The sequence below is a fragment of the Lolium perenne genome, chromosome 2 (genome assembly GCF_019359855.2).
Source record: "Lolium perenne isolate Kyuss_39 chromosome 2, Kyuss_2.0, whole genome shotgun sequence".
Lineage (NCBI taxonomy): Eukaryota > Viridiplantae > Streptophyta > Magnoliopsida > Poales > Poaceae > Lolium > Lolium perenne.
In genome coordinates, this window is record NC_067245.2 from 82168226 (window position 1) to 82174225 (window position 6000).

Genomic DNA, 6000 nt, shown 5'->3' on the forward strand with positions numbered 1-6000 from the left:
ATCCACCGCCTTGCCGCCCTCGTCAAGAGTGAGTTGACACTTGAGTTGCATCGGAGTTCCGATCCCCTTGGCGTCCTTCATATCAAAGCGCTTGAGCATGTCTTGGAGGTACTTTGCTTGATTGATGAAGGTGCCTTGTCGCATTTGCTTGATCTCGAACCCAAGAAAGTACTTGAGTTCACCCATCATCGACATCTCAAACCTATTTGTCATCAACATAGCAAACTCATCGTTGAATTTTGTGTTAGTAGAGCCAAGTATGATGTCATCTACATAGAGTTGGCATACGAAAAGCTCCCCATTGACCTTCTTAGTAAAAAGAGTGGGATCGATTTTCCCCACTTGGAAACCACGGTCTTCAAGCAACTCCTTGAGGTGCTCATACCAAGCTCTAGAAGCTTGTTTGAGACCATATAGGGCCTTTTTGAGCTTGAAGACATGGTCCGGAAAATGGGGATCCTCGAACCCCGGGGGTTGCTTCACATACACTTCCTCATGTAGAGGACCATTAAGAAAAGCACTCTTAACATCCATTTGTTGCAACTTAAAGCCATGATGTGAGGCAAAGGCCAAAAGGATACGGATGGACTCGAGCCTTGCAACGGGTGCAAAGGTTTCACCAAAGTCCACGCCTTCGACTTGAGAATAGCCTTGTGCCACCAATCTTGCTTTGTTGCGGATGACCGTGCCACTTTCATCTTGCTTGTTCTTGAAGATCCACTTGGTGCCGATAACATTGCGGCAATGATCGGGTCGCTTCATGAGAGTCCATACATCATTCCTCTTGAAGTTGTTGAGTTCCTCTTGCATAGCATTCAACCAATCGGGATCTTGAAGAGCATCATCAACTTTGAGTGGTTCCACTCTCGAGACAAAGACATGGTGTGCACAAAAGTTTGCAAGTTGCCTTCGAGTGGTGACGTTCCTCTTTATATCACCAATGATGTTTTGCAAGGAATGAGACTTGAGACGCAAGTGTCTTGTAGTAGGATCTTCACAGCGAGTGTCGGCTTGAGGAGATGGTTCTTGAGAGTCCTATTGGCCTTCATCACGGTTTAGGTCCTCGCCTTGACCTCCATTGTTGTTGAAAGAGGCAACCTTGTCATGAGATCCGGACGGCTCGGGGGAATAGGGAGTATCATTGTCCATGAAGATTGTCCCCGAACCACTCGGAGAAGAACTTGAAGCTTGACCTTGGTCACTTGATGTTGGGTGTTGAAGTAGACGAGCTTGCGGTGTATGTTGTTCTTGAGCTTGTTGCGGTGAACTTGGACTCGATTGTTGTTGTAGATGTCGAGGTTGATCTTGAGGTTGAGGTTGAACTTGAGGTTGTTGTAGCGGTTGGCTTGCATTTGTTAGATCAACGGAAGAAGCTTGGCCTTGTGGTGTAGATGGCTCCACTTGGGTGGAACTTGGTCCTTCCCCGGTACTCATAGAAGGTAGCGTTTGAGGTAGGCGGATGCCCACACCCATCCTTCCTATGGTATCCGGGGGAATTGCATCTCCCTTCTCACAAGAAGCACTTCGCTCCTCCAAAGATCTATCATCTTCATCGAATGTCACATCACAAGATTCTACAACACGTCCACTTGACTTGTTGAAGACTCTATAGGCGTGAGAATCCGTAGCATAGCCAACGAAAATTCCTTCTTGAGCTCTTGAATCAAACTTGGATAGGCGCGTGTCCTTGACAAGTATGTAGCATTTGCATCCGAAGACCTTGAAGTATGACACATTAGGCTTGTTACCGGTGAGGATCTCATATGGTGTCTTCTCAAGATCTTGGCGGAAGTAGAGGCGATTAGTAGCATGGCAAGCGGTAGAGATAGCTTCCGCCCAAAAAATGTAGTTGGACTTGTATTCCATCATCATGGTTCGAGCGGCTTCGATCAAGGTTCGATTCTTCCTTTCGGCGACCCCATTTTGTTGGGGAGTATATGGTGTGGAGTATTGGTGTTCGATTCCTTCCTCGCCGAGAAAGTCATCCAATGTATAGTTCTTGAACTCCGTTCCATTGTCGCTCCTTATTGCGAGAATCTTGTTGTCGTACTTGCGTTGAACTTGGTTGGCAAACTCCATCATGGTCCGTTGAGTCTCACTCTTGTACTTGAAGAAGAATACCCAACAATAGCGTGAATAGTCATAAACGATGACGAGGCAATACTTCTTTCCTCCAAGACTTTCATGAGATGGTGGACCAAAGAGATCAACATGTAGGAGCTCCAAGCATCTTATGGTAGAGATAATAGTCTTGGCCTTGTGAGGAGCTCCATGCATCTTTCCTTGTAGGCAAGCCCTACAAACACGATCCTTGCAAAAAGAGACATCTTCTTTTAGTCCGAGAATGTGGCCACCCTTGTGGAGACTTTGCAAAGTCCTCATGTTGACATGGGCTAGTCGGCGATGCCATAACCAACCCTTGTCACCTTTGGCGAATAGGCAAAGAGCGGAAGACGTTGTCTTTCCGGAGAAATCAACAACATACAAACCGTTCTGTACATATCCAACAAAAGCTACATTGAGTGTCTTGCTCCACAAGAGGACCACCATATGTTCATCAAAGAATGTGCATAATCCCATACGAGCAATTTGATGAACGGAGAGTAAGTTGTAACCAAGGGTCTCGACAAGGAGGACATTCACAAGTGAGATGTCGGGTGTTACCACCACCTTGCCAAGACCCAATACCTTAGAGCACGTGTTGTCGCCATATGAAACGGTAGAGAGAGAAGGCCCGAGGTCGACAACAATATCCTTGCTTCCGGTCATATGACTTGTGGCTCCACTATCAACCACCCATTTAGCGCCACCGGAAGCATAGTCCTACAAGGAATCAAGCCTTGGATTTAGGTACCCATTTTTCAATGGGTCCTAGCATGTTAGTAACAAGGGGTTTGGGAACCCAAATAGTCCAATCGACATTGCCCTTTTGAGGACCAATAAAGCGAGCACGAATATGTCCATAGTAATCAACAAAAAGAACATGAGAAGGGTTGTTAGAGCCGGCAAAACCCATCGAGGTGGAGTTGGATACTCCATCCCTTCTTGAGCTAGCATTGCTCCCTTCACGGTTGGTCTCCATGTTCTTCTTGTCCATCTTCTTCTTGGTCCTCCTCTTCCTCTTCCTCTTTGGCTTGATAGCCACTCCTCCTTCATTGCTTGAGCCCTCTTTGGCTCCATCTTTTGCTTCAATGATTCCTTCCAAGTACTTGGCTTGAACTTGGAGTCTATCAACCTTGGCCTTCAAGCGATTGACTTCATCTTCATGCTCCGGATGTGGATGGCAAATATCAAACACTTGGACCTCCTTTGCCTTGTTCACCCGAAAGTGTTCCATCAAAGCTTCTTCTTGGAGAGCGTTCAACTTCATGAGCAAGCGCTTGTCATTCTCCATCTTGGCAATGTCGCTTTCATGAGTGCAACATGCACGGTCCTTGCTCAAAGGAAAGTATTCCTTCAATGTTTCTTCTTGCATGGAGTTGATCTCCATGAGCTTGGCTTCCCTTCTCTTCAAGGTGGCAATTTGCTCCTCATGATCACAACATGTATCCTTCTCCTTGCTCGTACGGAGACACTCCTCCAATGACTCTTCTTGCTTGCTACTCAAACTCAATAGCTTGGCCTTGGTGATCTCAAGAGCGGCAATTTATTCTTCATGGTTGCAACAAGAGGTCTTCTCCTTGAACAAGCGATAGTACTCATCCAAGGCTTCTTCTTGAAGAGCATTGACTTCCAAGAGGAGGGCATTGTGTCTCCTCAAGGAAGTGACTTGATCCACAAGCTCATCATGGGAAGAATCGGGGTCTTCGTCGTCTTTTGCTTTGTTGGCTTCCTCGAGCAAGAGCATCTTCTTCTTGAGGTCACCAACCAACTCTAGAGCATGGTCTCGATCCTTGGTGAGACGTGAAACAATAGCTTCATTCTTTTCTTCAAGCACAATGACACTAGCTTCAAGAGACATGCGAAGGTTCCTTTCATCATCAAGCTCCTCCTTGAGATTGGCAAGCTCATAGGCCGCTTCCCTCTCCAACTTCTCCCTCTTCTCGATAAGATCTTGTGTCGCACCAAGTTGGGCTAAGAGAGCCCCAACATGAATCTTGGTGTCTCCCTTCATGTTAGTGAGAAAAGAATCCAAGGAATCCAAACCCATAATCTCACGTTTGACGGTGAGACTAGTGGCACCATCAATATATGAGGCATTAGTAGAGGATGATGGTTTGGAATGGGATTTTACCTCCGTGGATACCTTTGCCATGAGACACCGTGCATTGTTGGTGACGAGGCTCTCATTTGGAGAATCGAAGAGGGAGGTAGAGGGAGTGGAAATGGCGATGGCGGCCACTCCCTCTCCTTCCTTGTTGGAGTGCTTGTCCTCATGCTCCCCATCTTCATCGGAGGTGTACTCTTCACGGATGATGAAGGCTCTAGGCTTCTTGTTGGAGGAGACCTTGTCGTCATCGGACCTTGGGGAGAACTTGGAGAATCCTTTGGAGTGTGGCTTGTACCTATCCTTTGGGATAAGCCTTCCACCATGATCTTCTCTTCTCTCAAACGTACAATCCGCGACAAAATGATTCTTGTCGCCGCAATTGTAGCATGTTCTTCCCCTTGTCCTTTCTCTTGGGCTCTTGGAGGGTCTTCTTGGAGAATCACGTGATCTTCTTGGTCTTGTGCTTGGTGACATGTTTCCATCCCAAAACTTCTTGGCGGCGAGAGCCATGTGCTCATGGTAGTTGAACTTGAGATCATCCGAACCCCACTCAACGGGATCCTCATCACTTTCACTAGCTTCATGCACCCTCATCTTCAATGCGAGGTTGGGCTTGCGGGAGTTGTGGGCGCGAGCAACAAGATCCTCCGCGTTCTTCTTGGAGATGTCCAAAGCAATGACTTCGCTAAGGACTTCATCGGATGTCATAGCACGGAAAGAGGCGTTTTGGCGGATGGCCGTCAACTTCACTTCCTCATAAGGGAGGAGAGCGTTGTAGAACTTGCGCTTGACCCAATGGTCATCCACGAACGTTGCTCCAAGATCTTGCATTTGTACGGCAAGAGCGATGAGGCGTCGATACATCTCTTCGGGGGTCTCTCCTTCAATCATGACGAAATTGTCGGCCATGTTGTTCACTTCATCAAAACTAGAGCTTTGGATGCTTGCATTGCCGAGGAAGAGCTTCTCAAGTTTGTCCCATGCTTCCTTGGCGGTCTTGATCGAGCGGATATGAGCGCGGTCCTTGGGGGAGATGGCCATATGAATCATGTTGATGGCGGTGGCGTTGAGTTGGTCATCCACCACATCTCTTCTAGTCATCTTCTTGGGATCTCGTGGTGAATAGCCCTCCTCAATGATACGCCAAAGCTCGGTAGAAGCGCTGCGCACATGTGAACGCATTAAGAATTGCCAATTCTCAAAGTTGTTTGACTCGAGTAACGGTGGAGAACCATGCGACAAGATATGCGGCATCGGTATCGGAACGTTAATGGTGTAATCATTTGGTGGTGGCACCGCATGATAACCCCCTTGACGTTCCGGTACCGGTGTGTCATCATCCTTCCCTTTTGATGAAGTGCCGGTATCTCCAACCCCTTCCTTTTGTGAATCTTTTGTCGCTTCCGCGACAAAATCAACAAGAGGAAGGGAGTTAGCTTTTGGTGGCGGAACCTCGGCACTTGCTATTGGTGGAGGGTTTGGTTTTTGAACCACCAACTCCATCATCATCGCCTTCATTTGGGCAACGATGGATGACTCCAATTTCTTGAGGTCATCCAACGTAGACGTAGTGCTATCGATGGGAGATGATGGAGCGGGTGGCTCAAGGGAAGGTGACCCATTCACAACCGTCTGTTGTTCGGCCATTTCTTAGGCGGTAAAGCCCGAGCAACAAAACCTTGCTCTGATACCACTTGAACGGATCGTAGCGAACAAGAGGGGGGGGGGTGAATGGCGCTACGGCAATTTTTAGTCTTTTTCAAGTTTTATGCAACGGAAGGTAAAGGTGT